Raw genomic sequence first — 19,302 nt, forward strand, 5'->3', positions numbered from 1 at the left:
TTATCAAATTGTATGTATTAGAAGGGACCTTTAAAGATCATTTAGTTCTAACTCCCATGCCATGGATAGGGACAGCTTCCACTATCCCAGGTTCCTCAAAGTTCCATCCAACCTGGCCTGCAACACCTCCAGGGATGGGGCATCCACATCTTCTCTGGGCAACCTGCTCCAGTGTCTCACCACTCTCTCAGAAACTAGAATTTGCTATTTGTACGTGACAAAATTTTGTCTGAGCAACATCCTGCTTCCTTTTTCTTTGGCATTCTGAGTGTAGCACCAGGATTCATCTCATGACCTTCTGATGGAGAGACCTAGCTTCTATCACTTCAGTTTAACAAAAAAGCTCCAATACTTGCCAATATTAGCAAAGCTGCATCCTGTCTGCAATTCCCCTCAGAGATGGACTGAATGCTACTAAGCAGATCTGATTCTGTTCAGGAAAGGGCAATTATGTGTCACAGCACACACCACAGTATAGGCTGCAGTTAAGAGGGCCACCGTACAGAGTGTAATCATACAATACCAGAAAGCTTCAACTCACACAAACACCTTACCATATCAGAAGGCTTCAGGTGTCTGCCCATACAGAGTAACATCTTCTCACCTCAGAAAACTGCAAACATCTGCTCATCTTGTCCTTCAGCCCAACCTTTCATACCCCTTATTGCTGATGCACTGCACCTGTGAGCCCTCTGTTCCCCTTGGTGATTGCTCAGTAACCCCTCAGCACTCCATGGCTCATCACCTCCAACACTGCTCACCTGCCTTTCACAGCTGTATCCCATTGGGGATGGGGCTCAGGCACAGCCCCACTCCCAATTCCCACAAACTGTGTGCCTACAATTATGTTCTACTTCAAAAAGCCCTCGTCCTTTTTATAAGTTATGTCATATTATCTTATTTATACAACTATTATTTCCCTTCTTTTGTCTTCCCTGCATAGGAAGGACAAATACTGGTATTACAGATCCTTCTAGGAATCAGGATTGATATGTGCATGACAGAAAGAGAGCTCTCCATGTCTATAATTTTATCTTTTTGTTTTCTCCATGTTTTATGCATGAGTGTGATTTGTCATACAACATATTAATAGATAACCTACAGATAACAAGTGGTTGCAGACTGCTGCATCTTGTAGTGTTCACTGAGTAATTTCAAAGCGAGATATTAGCTGAATATAAATGACATGCTCTTGCTAATTTTTTTAAGTAACTGCAAGAGAACAAGTCTAACTGCTCACCCCCCAGGTTCAACCCTGGCCAACATAGCTATCTCAATTTCTGTAACTGTTCTGCAAAAAAGTCAGTTTGATTCAAGGGTGCCCAGGCCTCTCTGTAGCACCTCCACTGGTGCTTGGATCTCCGAAACTTTAATCTGACCTTTAGAGCTTACTTGGTCCCCAAAACAACAAATTAAACTTCTTAATAAATGGAAAATGTATTGAGTCAGCACTGGCTCAGCCCCACACAGGAGGTACTGCAAATCACAGAGAAATGTAGCCAGTCATGGCTGGCTGCTTCACACACAAAGAGCAGTTGGTCAGTAACAAAGAGCAGGAAGAATAACTTTCTCTCCTTATCCATATGCTTTCCTGACTAGGGCCCACAGGGGATTTGCTGATAAAACACAACTTTGTCACATTTGTCAGACCTGAGGCTGTCACAGAAACATAACTGATGGGACAATCTTTGATGAGCCACTGTCACAAGGGCAACCTGTCCAAGGCAAGAGCTGCTGTTCCAGTTCAGCAGTGAAACAGCCCAGCAGGTCCCAGTATCACCCCACTGCCACAAAGTGTCCTGGACTGTTTTGTTTTGGGAACACCAAAATGTCCACGATAGTGAAAAAAATTTTTACAGTGTTCCCCGTCTACAAAGTTTGCTTTTAAATCAGATCACAAGCAAATCTTGAAATGATAAATGTTGAAATGATAAGCTGAGCCAGAAGCCTGGGTTTTGACTTTGCCCACCTCACAGAAAAGCCAGAAGAATAATTATGTTTTAACAATGTTCTCTCAACTCCTTCACAATATCAGCTGGCTTTTTTTTCCTGCCCTGTTCCTCCAGCTATTTCCCAGCATTTCCCTTTTCCACTCAGACTCAGGAGCAGGTGACTGTTCCCTCACTGCAGGCAACAGGTTTCTCCTTTTCTTATGACAAACCATTTTTTAATAGTAAACACTTTAATGCTTCCAGAAGCCAGCATATCATTTGGCACCAATACAGGTAGTAAAAACTCACCCTTCTCAGGAACCAGTGGCAGTTCACTTTGCAGTCTGTCCTGTCACTGTGACCTTGAGGGACTCGTGATAACAAATCTTGGAAGACAAGTCAGCCCGGGGGCACTGCTGCTGTAGCCAAGATCTCACCAGAAATGCAGCTGCCAAAATGACATTACACACCTGATACTGCTCAGCAAGAGGCTGGTACACAGGAGAATTCACCTAATGCAGCCTGGTTTTGTACATGGAAATACTGAGGTGGAGAAAGAGGAATTTGTTCAGGATTTCAGGGCATCTCAGAGCCTGACTGGAGCAGCCATTCCCTGACTCCTGAATTCTCTGGGTAGATGGCCACTTTTCAATCAGCCTGCCCTACCTAGAATAAGAACACAGATTTTTCAGAACAATCATGAAAACGTTTAGCATAACTCCACTGCCTTCCTCTGAGGATCTCACCACACATTTAGAACAGGTAGCACACCCACCATCAGAATCACGAGCACAGGAGCTGCACTGGGAGCTGCTGATAAGGTGCTGCAGGCTGATGACCTCAGGCTGCTTTTTGAATGCCCAGCTCTTGCAGATGGCTATTGACCCCAGGAGGCATCCTGTGCTACTGCAGTACATGGCACCAAGTCATGCCTACATTTGTTTTCTGCTGTCCATATACATCAGCCAATAGTAAATAAATCACAGCAGGGACCTCAGCTCATGATGTGTTTCAGCAGAAACCTGGATAACATGTTCATAGGAAAGGAGAGCATGTAAAATCTGACACACATTCTACTGTGCACTGAGATTGGAGCAGAAAAGGATATAACTGGTTGAGGGTTCTCTGCTCACCAGCTTGGATAGCAGCACCCTCACCATGAAAAGAGCTCCAAACATGTGGGAACAAAGTCAGTGTTTCTAAATGCAGTTAGTTCAGCCTCTGCCTTCATCCAGCCTTTGCATGAAACAAATCTCATTACTAGGGCATGATTTTGCCTTTTTGTGCAGTGCCTCTCTTCACTCTGACCTTTTGTGACTCCTGCCCTACTGGAGTCTCCCACAAGAAAGTCAGGGGGAACAGGTCCATGAAAGGAAGTAACATTTCAACATTATAGCAGAGGCTTGATGCTGAAGGAGGCAGAAGGCCTAAATGGATCATTTCCAGGGACAGACTGGCTCTCCTTCTCCCCTGAAGCACAAGGTCAGGGCCAGAGTACAGTGCCTCAGCTGTCCATGCTGTGAGCAGTGCCTTGCTTACAAGTGGCACACAAGGGCAGTGCTTTCCACAGGAAATGAAAGGGGTGACCAGACACCACTGAAAAACCAATGTCTGCTCTTAGATCTTCATTCCCTTCCAAAAGCCCATCTGCTGCCTGAGTGCAGCAGGGTCAGTACAACAGTGAAACCCAGTCTGATGCACAGAGAGCAGCTCTAATCCAGAACATCAGCTGATTACACAGAGCATATCCATTGTCCAAAATAGTTTTATTTTCACTCTTCCTCTCTGAAACCAACTTGACTCTTCTCCAAAACACAACACCAGAATGAGTCACTTGAAATTATTTTTTAGGTGGGTTTTTAAAGGCAGAGTTGCAATGCTGCCCCTGCCTTGTGACAGCATGCCAGGAAACCCCTGGGAACTCTCCCAGAAAACTGTGAGGGAATGAATGCAAAACAGGCTGAGCTGTTCAGCTTCTCACCTCCCCCAGCATGGGCTTGAACATGTTGACAGCAGGGTGGTATGAAGATGGTTTTGTCCCCTACAAATCTTTTGGATAAACAAGATTGTGCTCTACATCAGAAATCTCTTTTTAACTTCAGTCAATATTTTCTTGGCTTGCTACTCTTGACAGTCATAAAACAGCTCTCTCTGGAATACGCCATTCAAATTAATCAGCTGTCAGCTATTCTTTTAAAACTAATAATAGAAGGTCTGCATGAGCCTGTGAGAGACTGAAACACAGGAATGTGAGTTGTGCAGCTGCAAAGGTTTCTATAGTGCTACAGCTCAAATTGCTTTTTGCGCTCTACCAAGAAGGCATGAAGCAGCATTGTAGGGAACAGGTTCTGGACTGTCAAAATTGCCCAGCTGTCCTCAGTACACCCGATAAACGTGGTAAATGTTCAGTGACACCTTTTAACTTTCAATGAAGCTTTAAAGACAGGAGGGATGTTCTGGTCATAAACCAACAGGCTCAGCTGGCCCAGGAGCACAGATAATTTGATGGCTTGTATCCTTTGGATGCCAGCTGCACAGAGGATGCCAGACTATGCTCTTGCTATTGGCAGAAGTTTTAGCCTCCAATTCATCTTCTTGTCATCAAACTGCAAGAGGATGAGCAAAAAGGGTTCCAGGAGGAAGCACTGCCTCTGAGAGAATTGGGAAACAGGATTCTTTTGAACAGCCCCTTGACTACAGCAGTTTGGCTCCAAGTGGGCAGAGAAGATTAATGTTACATGAGGCTTGAACTCAGAATAAGAGCTGGCACTGGAGAAAAACCAACTGTGCAACACTCCTGTAACTGCTTAGGGGACTCTGTTGTCACAAGAAACTGAGGAACAACTGGGAGGCTCTGTTCAAAAAGCACTCAGGTTTGCAAAGCCTGATGAAGGAACAAGAGCAGCACCTGCTTTTTCCAGGTCTGCCTAAAGCTAGTACCACCTGGGGACTTGCTTCTACCAGCAGTGAGTCCATTTTCAGCCTGAAAAAAATACTCTTTAAAGCCTCTCAGGCTTTTAAGAGAAAGAAACAGTTTAAATCCCAGACCGGAAGCCTTAATTATAATGGATTTGTGTGAAAGTTGCCAGATCTTGCCCTGCTCTGTGATCAGGGCTGTGCCAAGAGTCTGCTTTGTGTCACACAAGCAACTGTGCTAAGTTCAGCAAAGTAACTGGGTCAAAGATGCACAGCCAGAAGAGAGATCACTGATTAGCACTAATGAGAGCCTGCACTGCAGAGCAGAGTGACAGTGCCATCCTGTCGAGGCTCTTGCTGTAATTAAAGGCAGCCATACCCATCTCCAGTGTGAGCTGCACAGAACAGATCTTTTTGTGTGTCACATTTTACACCTTGGGAAGTCACTGATGACCAGAAAACAGAATGTGAGAGGAAACAACTGAGAACTCATTGTTCATACTGCTGGAATTGAAATTAACTTATAGAAAATCAGGAAAGATTTGAGCATCACCATGAGCAGCTCTACTAAACATGCAGCATCATTGTTTTCAATCAATTAATTCTACCTATAATGGGTATAAAGTTACAGATGAAGAATACGTGATGAACACAAGGTGATCTTGTGTTCAAGAATTTAAGGGAACATCTGTCCACAGCACTAGGTGCTCTGAAGATCAACCTTGAACAGAAACAGCAGAAAAAAAAAGAAAACTACAGAGTTTTTCCAATGTCTCACAGACTTTCCCTAAGAAGAAAAATAGAAAGGACTTTGTAGTAATCTAGAGAAAGGACTAAGAGCAGAAACTAATATTGAATTGTACAAAGTCAGTCCTAGGCTTCTAGGTAGCCTCAGCTGATTTGCAAAGCAGTGTATTTCTAAGTAATAAAGACAAATGCATCATGTTAGCAGTTAACTTGGAATTGACCTCAACAGACAACACAAACATCTGCTGTCAGCCTATGGATAGAGGGTGTGCAAGGAGTTACAGAAGACAGGATCCATGCAAGATGAAACAAGCAATTAAAACACTTACCTCAAAATATAAAAATTACTCTGTAGACAATCAAGAACAGAGAACAAAAAAAAATTCTACTGTGTCCCTTCACTTTTCTTCTAAGTACAGAGAGACAGAAAGCAATTAATCCCACCAAACATCTCTGGAAAACTCAGAGCCACTGACTATCCAGACAGAATATGGACATTCAGCCACTGGCAGAAACATGGTGAACACCTGGGACTGGTGAGGAGATTTATATCAGGACAACACAAAGCAACTGTCTGTGAAATACAGACATGAATGCACTTATAAAGTGACAACAACAGAAAGCTGCAAATGCTGAGCTAAGGACCTGTCCAGAGGTGCTGTGTTGAAAACAGAGCTGTTACACCTGCACAGACTCCTACAAGGACTCCACCTGCCTTACCAGCTATACCAGCAGCCTTCTTGAATTGCTCACTCCCTCAATAGATGAAAAAACAAGGGGTCAGTCTTGTTACAATTGTAGTTACAAATACATTATAATTTTTATTATTATCTCCTACTTGTAAGGTGTACATAGCATAACATATGAAAATTTTATTTGAAACCATTCAGAATGCTAGAACATATGGAAATTATCTTAAAGGACCAAGGGAATGATGCCTTGTATCACTTTTCAAAATAACTTGCAAATGCTACAGCACAGACCATTAAGGGAAATGCCACTCAGCCAGAAACCCTAGGAGAGAATTCACCAGGCTTCCTGCTGCACCACAGCAAACAGAGACACACCAAAACCCCACTGCTGCCTTTGGAATACCTGGTTTGGAACTCCTTGCAGAGATCTCTCAGGATTCCCAGGATGATCATCTGTAAAGTGTAAGCACTTAAAAGCACCAGCTCTAACATTGAAAATCATTAGATTTGCCTGTCTTAGAAATTTCAGGGACTAATAGCATTTTTCCCTCAAAAGAACCTTAAAATTGGGAAATAATCACAGTGTTCTTTCTTAAGGAGGGAGACAGTTCAAATTAGCACACCAACTCCATAGGGATTTCATTTCTAGTCAAAAACAGCGCAAGGATTTCATATTAAACTGGTCCCAGCCATCAAAGAGATTAATTTTTCTTTTCCAAACCAGGCTATTGAAATTTGCTAACAGTAGTATTTATGGAATCAAGCTAGTGGGCAAGAGGTGGACACAAAGCGTTAGGCAGGGCTGATGAGCCCTCAGTTTGCAGATGAGAGCTGTCAGTTCTCCTCCAACACAGCCTGCTCCTCCTGCATGAGTGCTCTGGGGTAGGTCACAGCAATGACAGCTTTTTTTCCCTAAAGTCTTCCTGGAACTCTCCTCTGAAGCACAGCCCTATAATCGAGGAACAATTTTCACACACACACATATACTTGTAAACAACAGCCATTTGTGGGGAGGGAGGGGGGATAGAAGGATCTGACTTCCATTCTTCCCCCTCTAGGAAGGTTTGAGGAGAAAGTGGAGATCAGCATCACCATCATCTCCAGCAAGTGTTATTAGCAGCCACGCTGAGGCCAGTCAGCAGCGTCTGGCATTGTTTGGAGAAACACAAAAGACCTTCTGTTGGGAAAGTTCAAGAAAGAAAAGGCAGAGCCTGTGGCCTGGTCCTGCAGTCAAAAGACTGACACAGAGGCTGGGAAGTTCTCAGGCAGAGGCTGATCTCAAACCCTTTGAAGTTGATGGGAATACTCTCATGGACTCCATGGAGCTTTGGATCAGGCCTGAAATGCACTGAAGGGAACAAAGCAGCATAAAAGTAGAAATGAGCATCTCCAAAGGGGAATTTAAGCAGCACAATGGTGACCTAATATATTCATCGTGGTTGCTGATACAATGTGGTTTTGGCAAAGTAGGATTATATTAAGTGTTTACGTCTTTTCATTAGGATACAACAGTTGTACACCCATTAGGTATTTTTCTGCTTAAAATTTAAAATTTTAATTTAAAATGCTATGCATGATGCCCTAGCATTGAGCATTTAATACAGCATTTAGCAAAAGGAAAGGTGGGAAGAAAAGTCCCTTTCAAATTGCTGAAATTATGAGTTTTCTGCTTTCTTTCCCCACTGTCTTCTCCCTAAAAGGCTGGGCTACAGCTATTAAATACACAGTCTAGGCCTGAAAACCTTATCAAGAACAATGCTGCCAGCATCATCTATTCATGAGCAGCCGCTTGAGAGAGGGCCCAACCCAGAAGAAACTCTATAGCAGCACATTCTCCAAACAATTACTAAAGGATCCCAAGTGCAGGGAGGCTCCAAATCCTCTGCTTAATTATGGTTTAATTAATTTTTTCATTAAAGATTACTATAGGAGCATTCAAGATGAAATAAAAATCCTCTGATTTCTGTAACAGTTCCATAATAATTTTTTCTTTCATATAGGAGTAATCATTTCAGTGGGTTTAAGCTTTGGTGCTATCTGGGTCCTAAATAGTATTTTCTGGGAATTAATTTGTTACAAACTCTTTAAAACACTTCTTGTATCCTTTGCACAAGATTCAACAAAGAGCCAAAGTAACTCCCTTCCCTCCCCCTCCCACCCCAAAAACAAAAAATGCAGGATGTTTCCTCTTTCCCTGGCTAATAGAATCCAACTGTTGCTGCATGACATCATTCCCCAGAGTTAGAGAATCCAAGCTCACTCCGGCACTCTCGGCTGGGAGTAAACACCACCACCAAGTTAAAAAAAAAATTAAAAATCATCAAACTTTACAATGGGAGGACATAACATTAAAAAGGCAATTTTTGTTACCTGAAATTTGGAGCATTTCCCTTTCCACTCCATTCTCAGATTTGTATTTCCCAGACAAAACTCTGTGTTATTATCTGAGGCAATCAGAAAACCAGTCGTTTAGTGTCTAATACCTGCTGTGCTTCCCATAACTCCTTCATATGACCTCTCTCAGCACTGATTCCAGCCACAATGATTGCAGAGAACACAGACTGGCCAGGCCAGTTGTCATGGAGATCTCTCTCCCCCCCCCTTTCATAAGCGCGCGCACACACACACAGATTTAAACAATTCTGGGAGGCATCCACAAAACAGCATGCCTTTTCATCAGCTAAGTTTTGAAACATTCCACCCCTCCTCCAGCCCCTCCCCAGAGTCAGCCCAGGAAGCTGAGATTTGGGCAGGAATTGATTGTGGAAATTAGAGATATCGCCTTCTAAAAAAGAGAAAACAACCGCAAAACTTGTACTTTTTTTCCCAGAAGGAAAAAAAGAGATGTTTACTCACCAAAGCTTTGAACTAAAAGTAAATCTATCACATTCAGACCTGCAGGCTATTTCTCTTTGCCTGACTACTTATGAATTTGATATGTGAAAGCACTGAAGCTTTGTTGAAATACAATCATGCAGATTACAAGAAATTCTGCTGGCATGGCCTGACTGCTTACCTTGCTGTTCTCCCAGTACCAAGCCAGTGACTTAATTAGCACAGGTATTCATAAGGTCATGCAGGATTTCCTGTATTCTTTCATGTTTCTGTAATTAAGAAGAAAATTGGGCAGGTCAGAAGCATACAGATCAAACAAACAAACATAAAAAATCCCCCAGCTAAACAAGAACACAGAGATACATCTGGAAGTTCTCATACTGACTATAAGTTTAATTGCTGCTTACCCAAAGCTTGCTATCTCCCACTTAAAGGAGAAACCCATTTCACTGACATTTGAGAATTCAAGAACTGATTAGTTTACCATATTCACTGGCACCATGGTTGCAAAACAAAACTTACACCAAACATAAATAAAGACATACAACATTTTTTCCTTGACAAAAAGAATCCAAATTAATCCCCACCAACGTCATATAGGAAAGTCTGGAGTGATAAATCAAGAGAACAGAAAATACTTTATTAAAAAGAAAGAACATTTATTAAGAAAATTCAGTTTAAAAATATTTGGACTCAGAATAAGAGTACTGTGCCCAAAGTTTTTACACTTTGAGAGATACCTTGGAGACTTACTCTTGAGAAGATTTAATCAGAGTCAGTCATTCAAAGTTTTAAAACTTTGTAAAAGATACTGAAGAGACTTCATGAGTGTGTGTTCTGCAATGAGCAGCATAAGCAGCAGTCCTTCTAGCGGACAGAAAATTGCAAAGCTGCCTATGCCAAGCTAAATAGGAAATCAATTTCTTCTGTATCTATTAACCACTTCATTGTGCTGCTATGATGCTCAACCCCTGCATTTAATACTCAACTAAAAATTCAACATATGAAATCCTTTATATGTTATTCTGGGAGTTGAACCCAAGAAAATGTACATGATATGATCAACATAACTAGGTTTCTACATGAGGAGATTAAAGAGGTCCAATATATTACTCTTCTGGTTGTGTGAGATAGCCAAGATGCTTCAGGGAATACCTGTCCCCATATAGCCATTCTTACACATAAACTACACCAGAGCATATTATTGCTTGTACTCTGGAAAACTCTGAACTTTGTGAGTGACAGGGCTCCCAGCAGAATGCACACTAAAACCACCTCTCTCTCTAACAAGAACATCACACAAAAGCATACACATGAGGCATATTTTACACTGCCACCAAAAACTGTGTGCAGACTACTCACAGGTAGATAACCACAGCAAAACAGCTACTTGAGCTGTCAGGAGTCCAGAAGATGCTGAAATGACATCGCAACAAATAGGTCCTAGATGTGAAAGCACCATATGCTAAGTTTGCAATTTCACACCAAGTTCCACTAATAATGCATCAGTGATGCCCAGCCAGAGCCATGAGGGCCAAATATTAAGGAATTAATACTTGGTTTTGTCCTGAAAAGTTCCTTTGGTGTAGGACTAAGGTAAATTTATCACATGCTGCAAGTGGGCACAGTTTCAGCAGCATTACTGGGGAAAGAGGGAAACTGCTAACTCCTCACAGGAAAGTTACATTTTACACTGCATCACTGCGGGGGGAGTGTTCAAAGACACAGAAGTAATAAAAAAACACCCTAGGAATGTGAGTGACACAAGTGAAATGGCTGATCATGCTCAGCCCTTCTAGAGAGCCTATTACTGGTAACATGGGAGTAGGTACCAACCATCTGCATCACATCCCACTCCAGTGTTCATGGCAAGGCTCTGTGGCACTTCATTCTGTGACCACATCTGCATATACGGCAAGGATCTGGGGCAGCAGGCAAGCTGGCATTCATAAATCATGGAAAATGCTGTGTGCATTACATACACACTCTGTTACAGTTTAAAATTCCAGGCAAAGCAAGTAAAGTTGTTAAAATATATCATGCATACACAAATATGTAGGAACAAGGCACAGTAGTAAAGCTATGACCCAGGCTTTGGCCTTGGGCAGGTGACTGCCACAGAAGCCTTCAGACAAGCACATGTCTATTCTAAGCCCCATGAATACACCCCAAATCAGTTCCTTGCCAAAAGGGGAGATATGTAGCTCAGATTGATCCCAGAGATCATTCCCACATCTTTTTTCTCATTGAGCTTTCATTTCAGCACATCAATACCTCAGAACACAATTTAGGTTCCGGAATCATAAACAGAGGACATGGTGAACAGCTGATTTTGCATTAATTACAACATCACAGCTACCCTGCCATCAAAAGGCATCAGAGTGTGTACCCTCAGCTCCCTGCAGGAGACAGGCAGGCCATTACTCACACACAGCTGATGCTGAGTTCCTTATTTCAGATACACTTCCCCTTTCTGACTGGCTGAGCAACCCCTTCCTACACACCTGGCCCCGGGATGGAGCAGCCACGTGAGGCACAGGAGCAGACATGCACTGAGCACGATGAGTGCACAGCAGGAGCCCTCACCAGGCACACCTGGAGGCTCTGCCTGAAAGGGAAACATGAGATGCCCAGTCTGAGATCCTTTACTGAGTGCTTTCCAAGCAGCAATCAGCAGCAACAGGAGAGGAAACAAAAATCAGACTTGCTCCTCATGAAATTTTATCACTTTCAGTAGGTGAAAACACAACATCAGAGGTGAGCTCCAGACTAAGTCAGCCACAACAGCAGCACAAATCTCTGGTAGGCATAAATTCAGTTATTCACTGCTTCAACTTCAGTAACATTTTCCTTTGCATTTTTTAGATACAAACACTCCTAAAAAGTTACTGAAGATTTTTCTCCTCCTCAAATAAGTTTCTGCCCTTCACGAGGGCTTTTGCCCCTTTCCCATTGAAGATGGCCACCTTATTGCTCTTCCTTGTGTCATCCCCACACATTTTCTGACTGTCTTCCCAGTGACTTCAACAAATATGTATTTGTCTGAAATTCTATCATTTCAGACTCAACAGCAAAAATTAAACCTAATTAGTCTGTTCCAGTATGGTTTTAACCCAATACTGCTTAAAGTGCCTGCAGCTCCTGCTGACCTCACCCTGGGAGAGGCAGGGAGCTCGGGAGCAGCACTTCCTCATCACCAGGCAGTGACTTGCAGAGGTATGGAAAGAAGGGGAAAAGCCCAAGCCAGCTCTTAATGTAAAGCACACATGCACTACAAAAACTGTGTTCTTTGCTCTTTTTATAGAGAGCCAGCACTCAATACTTTTGCATAGGGAATTCTGTGGACTACCAGGTGGGGCAGTGATGACAGGAAGAGCAGCAGCCACAACACATTCTGAAGCAGTCCCATAGCACCACTGAGTTCTCTAAATTAACAGTGCACAGCACTGGCCCTTATTAGAAACACTCCAACATGAGGGCGTAAGAACATGAAACAAAGCAAGTGGCACAAGACAACACCTCTGACCCCAAAAGTATCATTCTACCAAAGTGATTAAACCTTCCACTGCCTTCAGTGAGTGGCATGTTAACTTCCATTTTGCCCCACTACATGTTTTGGTAGGATTGTGGTATCCAAGTAAGTAGCACAAAAGCACATTTTAGCCTTGCAAACAATAGCAAAGGAGCTGACTCAACATAGGAGCTCCCCAGCTGCAAGGGGGCTGCAGAGGTGAAAAACTAAGATCATTCAGCTATAGACTTGTTTTCTTCCCCGATTTCAGATCCATTACTTATATCAGATCCATTCCCTTCTAACAGGATAATTACTTTTCTATTACCTCCTCAATGATCTAGCACAGTACTGGTTTCACTAACCCAGAAAAGAAAAAAATTGTGTGTGTATATCCCCAGTATTTATATAGTGTGTATATAGGAAATGACTAATGATAGCTGTGCTCTCTTTGAGATGCTGCCAATCCCTTTATGGCCCTATATCCCATTTCAGTTTGGTCTCATTCTGCAAATGAGAGCCTGCCCTACTTGGGTCTGACCCTGACACTGCAACTGTGTGCAAGACAGCAATTTGAAAAAAGTTTCTAATTCACTGAAACTAAGGGGAGAGCTGCACCTGGGGGTCATGACAAGAAGCTGACATGTACTCAGTTGCTGTGCAAACACTCATTCAAAAATGAAGTGGCTTAACTTTGTGGCTATTATTATTTTAGGATCTGATTCAGCAAAGCACTTAAACATTGACTTCAAAAGAACTTAAAAATACAATTAAATATACATGCTACAATATTTTACTGAAGTGGAGGTTTAGTAATGTCGTATATTTTAGAAAAGAGAGGTGGAAGGAGTCTTTATTTGGCTATTAAAGCTTTAAGACACTGTTTGGTCATACTGAGACACAACCCTCGTTCTAAACCTACTAATGATACTGAAAATTTGCTGAGCAATAAGCTGAATAATTCCTTAATAAAACAACTTTAAACGTGAACAGCATGGAATTAACTCATGTGAATGCCTGGTTTGAGAATTATCCATACCAATGCTCTGATTCATGACAGGAGACACATATTACAGCTCACCCTGCTAGAAAAGCAGTTCAAAGTCAAACAAGCCATACAAACTGGCCCTGGGCCCAGGCAGCCAATGCAACCAGCCCTCAACATCCCAGCACTGCAAACTGTGTCAGATGGCACCAGGCCAAGGCACAAGCCAAGCCAGAGGGATAACCAAAGGTGGGAATCTCATGTAAATAAGTCCTTCTGCTCCTTATCTCTCCAGAGTCAGCCCTGTCTGCAACCCATCTTCCCTCCAGTCAACACCTTCCTTGCATGGCTCTGCTGCATCCCAGTCATGCCCAAAAGGGAGAGACAGGAAGCTGTAGGTCCAAAACTGATTGGGGGGGGGGGGGGAGAAGCCCCCCAGGAGAGGTTATTTGTCCTGTCTGTATATCCCCATCAAGGGTGGATTTATGCCCCAAGCAGAAGGGCAAATGAGACAAGCAGACTTCCTCTGGGAACCAGCCATATCAGGAGAGATGTCAATGAGTTGCTTGAAACTCCACAGGATTTCTGATTTGACCCCACATGAATGCAAGGTCTCCATTTGTCTCATTTCACCACTGTTTCTTTCAAATAGAAGTGAAAAGACAAGTTTTTGTTCACAGCACACATCCTGTGACACAAGATGCTCCTCATGGGACTAGAAGACAATTCAAAAAACAGATCCCCTCACACCTGGAATTGCACTGAAGCAGAACACACAAGAATATAACTTTGGGAGGACCAAATCTTGTGTGAATCGGAGCAAGTGCTGCAAAGCTTGGACTTTATGGGAACAGAGGGGCAGAATGCTTCTTAGAGCACATGAATTATGGTATTACAGGTCATGTAAGCCAAATCCCCAGCTGAAGGGGAACTTTTCAAATTCTTGTCAAGGTATCCCACTACCTGTACTTTGTCCCAGGCAGTGGGACAAAGAAAAAGATGCTGTTGGGAACCATCTCTATTGTTACACTGGCCATATGAAGCTAACAAAGTGAAGAGAATCTTTTAGCAAAGCAAGGGACACAAGGACAGAAAACATTGCAGGGATGACTTCTGAAGCAGAACATGGGTGGTGGTTGCATTTTTCACATTTTTTCCCCCCGCAAAGATGCTTTCCAGAGCAAAACAGCTCTTAAGTTAAACTCAAAATGGAAAATGTGGGCCCAAGGCTGTGCATCCAGTATGATATCACCTTGTTTACATGAGGGGAAAAAAAAAAAATCACAACCAATAGCACTGTACAGTCTTTGAACTTCTAAATAGATAAATAAATAGATAAATAATGACAACATGTTTTGTGATTCCTTTTGATCATCAACTATGAAAGTTCACAGGAAGTTTATACAGCCCCCTCTGACTGGACAGATCTTATCTTCCAAATGCTAGGAGCCAAGAGACTCCAAGAAGAAAGTGTCAGCCTGATGTTCCTTTGGACAAAAGGCAATGACTTCTCTGTGTGCTATCACAGTTGGTTTTCTTTATTTTAGCCATGACTTGAACTTCCAAGCTGGCCTGGAGACCCTGTGAACTGCTGCATAACCTGTGAGCCCCACTTCTCATCTCTGGGGAGGATGGAGAGTGCAAGCACTGGCCCAGCACTGCTCCCACCACCTTCACTCCATAGAAATCAAAGCCATTGGCAGTGCATGTTTTCTCAGGGACACAGAGTTTGTCTTTTGTACTCTCATAAACATCATAGCAGGCAGATCTCAAGCCACAGACAATAAAGCATTTTCTTCTCTACTTTGGATAGAGCAGATAAACATAATATTGCTTTGAATATGCAGAGATCCTTTCATTCAAGGCCCTCAGGGTGCTTTGCAAAGCCACATAAACTCCAGTGTGGCTGCTCGGAAACATGAGTTCAATGGCTTTGTGTGCAAGTCTGCACAGTGGCCCTCTGGAAACTCTGAGTGCCCAACAGTGTTCTAAACACCAGGCTCTGCTGCTGATGCCAAGGCCAGAGTTAGAACCTGGAAGGCAGTTGGGGTCAGTCAAAACTGGAGTTTTCTGGAAAACAGTTTGGGCATGGGAAACAGCCAAAATGAGGCTTTTTTCCTAGCTGGGTTCCAGTGCCACAGAGGGAATGAAAGTCAGTGACATTGGAGTGACTAGGATGAGCTTGTGCAAAACAAAAGAAATCCAAAACCAGACCATGCAGACAGTTCAAAAACATTTTGTGAACTCCGTGTTTGTTTCTCAGTACCTCAGTGCTTCCTGGGTTTACAATGGGAGTGTGGTACAGAGATGTCCAAATGAGCCACAACCACTTGAATGCCAGCACTGGAAGCAGCACAGCTCCAACAGCACAAAGCAGGGCTTGAACGGGTGCAGCTGCCTTTTCTGGGAAGGGAGCTCTGGCACCAGGCAGTGCCCCACTACAGTGCAGGGCGGTGCAGACCTCCTGGAGTCAGCTCCAGGGCCCTTTGTGCTGACATCCATTGTGTGGCACACACATTCCCAGAGCAACACACTGCAGACCACAGAGGAAGCCAGTCCCAGTGCTGCAAATTCAGCTCCCAGCACCCAAGGTCCAGATGAATGCTTTAAAAGCAAGGTCATCCTTCCTCCTTCAATTCTGTGCATTCTTCCAAACAAAGCTGGGAGATATCTCTGAAAATATCCCCAATATCCGGGGTGGACTATCCCAACATCTACATTTAGGCTGCTGGAGAATCACACACCTACACATCTTTTCTTCACCACTAAGAGTAGAGGTTATTACTTAAGGAAAAAAAAGTACACATTCGGCTTCATTCTCATCCAAACAGATGGTTCAGAGATAAGATTTTGCCTCTTGACATGAAAAAGCATAATTTCTTATTTTCATTAAATTACTTCCCATTTTAGAGACAGAAGGAAAGCAAGAATCAACCCTTTTTTTTTTCACATCAAACTGAAAAGGGCGGAACTTGGGAAAGTACCAGTGCTTTTCTTCCAAGTCTGGGAAAACTATACAGTTTACATAGGCCAGGACACTGTTAGAGATATTTTCCCTTTACAACACTGGATAAGGTCCATGCAGTCACATGATGTTCCCCATTGCTATGTACATTGTTTTAAGGGAAGGGACAGAACTCCCTCCCTGGAACTGCTGCTGCTTGCTGTTCGTCCTGTGGAAGTGGTGAAATCCCACAACACAGGCTCAGTGTCAGCCATTCAGTGTGCACAGACCACACACCAGAAAGTTTGCAAAAGATCTTGCTGCTAGTGAAGAAGGGCAAGGAAAACCTCTCCTAAAAGCCTCAGTTTCTAGCTAACCTCTAACCTGGGGTAGCACTGACTGCTGCACTGACATCTCCACCTACACCCCACAGCTGGGCCAGGCTGCCAAAGGAACTGGACATCCCCACTCAAAATTATGCCAGGATCTGAACATGGGAGCTCTGGCTGTTACCCTTGCAGCTGGGTGGGTGTGTGTGCACTCAAACACAAGTTAGTGCCTACAGTGCTGGAAGCAGCTCATGGAAAGTCTGAACTGTAAGATGCAAATCATTAAGAGTACACATCACAACTCGCTCTGGGGAAAATTCCTCATTCAAGAACAGACACGCTGGTTACGTCTCCAGTTTTCTGATTTCCTGACGTGTGAAAGTCCCATCAGTAAACATGAGAGTTCTGTGCTTACTGAAAGCATAAAGCAATGCTCTCAGTTTGCCAGAAAGAGCTGGTTTTGCACATATGCATGGTGCTGAAAACCTCTGTGCTTCCTCCTGCACTGTGTGGAGAGGCCTAACAAGGAGTCACAAGAGTCAAATGTTGTTCTTGCTGTTGACACCATGCAGGTATATGACCTTGGATAGCTTTCTTTGCCTAGTAACACAAGGCCTGTTTGGCTTTCTGAAGGTGTTGGAACAATGCAGTAAATTGTAATTCCACTATGAACTTCAAACAATATCTATTTTTGGTCACATTATGCGATTCTGAACATCAAACAGCCTCTAAGCTGTTTCCAATTTCTTAACCTGCTTCACATCTATGCATTTTTGATACTCACTCCAGCCTGAAAAAGGTCAAGCATGAACAGGATTTCCTCATCATCCTTACCATTGAAAAAAGAATTTTCCCTCACCATTTACATGGTCCTAGAGAGCAAGTAATGCAAATGCTGTCCTGAGCCACTCAAAAAATTAGAACCTGATTTTTACTGCCAACTCTTTATTCTGAAAAAGTGAGAATTTTGCACAATTTTTCTTAGATTTCTGTAGTTACATTGTGAGATTTAAAACAAACAAAAAATCCCAAAAAACCTATGCTGAGGGTCATTTTTTAAATCCCCTCCGTAGAGCTGCATTCAAAATAAGCTGCAATGCACCTGTCTTGTAAAAGCCTCTACAATGGTTAAATATTCCTCACAAGGTCTTGTCTTATCACTAGTTTTATCTCTAGTTTACCTGGGTGTGACCTGGAGCAAGTCTTAATAGTTTTAATTCCTCACCTCCTCTAGAGTGGCTCCCAAGTATAATTCACAGGCTGGTGAACCAGCTGTAAAATAAAACAAGAGCTTGATGGCCCCCTTCCCAGATATCTCAGACACACAGAGAGCCAGCAGGCCAGCACAATGTAGAAGATGTTTGTAAAACACTGCGTGTCATTTTACATCCTTTTGGATTGGCGGCTCAATACTTTAGAAAATACAACCATCCTTTGCAATTCTGCATGAGACACAGGCAACTGAAACAACTTTCTGGTTTTCGCCTGTTTCCTTATCTCTAAAGAGCTGATAATAACTGAATCTATTGAAAATAATCTTACAATAAAGTTATTAACCTCTATAAGATGGCAACAGACTGCTGGAAGAAAAGCATTACTATATTAAGAAGAGACTGGTTATATCTCTTTTAATTTAACTGGACTCCCACTATTAAGCCCATTTAGGAGGCTATATTAATACATTCCTCAGAAACATTTTCCTTATACAATTTAAAAGTCACACGGTGAGCTAGGGAATGGAAAAGAAGCATCATGCACTGTCATGCAGAAACAGAGAATAAGAGGCAACTGCTTGGAGGCTGTCTCCTGGATGAAAGAGCAAGCCCATTAACAGGAGAAGGTGATAAAAAATCCATATGCAGCACAGAGCACCCCTAAAAGCCAAAACAACAACAGGCAATTGAGGTGGAGAGTGGAGCAGACTGCAATGACTCACAGGCTATAAGTCTAGTCAGTGAAAAATCTGGCAGAAGTTTTCTGTTGGACTATGTCTGTACATTCCCAAGAGATTTATAGCTGCTTATTAAATCATCTGTTCCTCTTAAAACTAAAGAAACTGTATATGTTTCACTGGATTTCACATCTGCTAGAAAGACCCATTAACCATTAGTACAGAGTAGAGTTTTTTCCTATTGAGTGAGTCATTCAAAAGACTTTAAGACCTTACTTGAGAGAGGAAGGGAAACCTACACAAGTGATGGGCTGCAGTGTGATCCAAAACCTGCTGCTTCAGGATGGGTCTCCCTCACTGGCTTCTCTGGTGTGCCTGGCTAATCCTCAGAACCTTTTGAGTAACAAATATTTTCTGCAGAGGAAAGGAAAGGAAACAAGGACTTACTAAGAGGAAAGCTCTATTGAGGAAAGAGTCATGCCTTCAAGAAAAAGAGCACTGTGGCTTGAGACAGGGTTTGT

At 42.8% G+C, this 19,302-nt stretch overlaps 1 protein-coding gene across 6 annotated transcripts in view; it reads right to left on the reverse strand.

Moving 5' to 3' along the window:
• Positions 1–19,302, reverse strand: part of DENND2B (DENN domain containing 2B) — a 153,931-nt gene that overhangs the window by 107,944 nt on the left and 26,685 nt on the right. For 2 of the 6 annotated variants that reach the window (XM_026793134.2, XM_005486643.4), the window contains exons 2-3: positions 9,303–9,390; positions 8,657–8,730 (exon numbers count right to left, since the gene is read on the reverse strand). The gene's annotated coding sequence lies outside the window, so the exon portion shown is untranslated. Of the gene's footprint in view, positions 1–8,656; positions 8,867–9,302; positions 9,391–19,302 lie in introns of those variants that run through there. The other 4 variants (XM_074543409.1, XM_026793133.2, XM_074543407.1 and 1 more) reach the window with 3 other exon arrangements.

The sequence above is a fragment of the Zonotrichia albicollis genome, chromosome 6, assembly GCF_047830755.1.
Source record: "Zonotrichia albicollis isolate bZonAlb1 chromosome 6, bZonAlb1.hap1, whole genome shotgun sequence".
Classification (NCBI taxonomy): domain Eukaryota; kingdom Metazoa; phylum Chordata; class Aves; order Passeriformes; family Passerellidae; genus Zonotrichia; species Zonotrichia albicollis.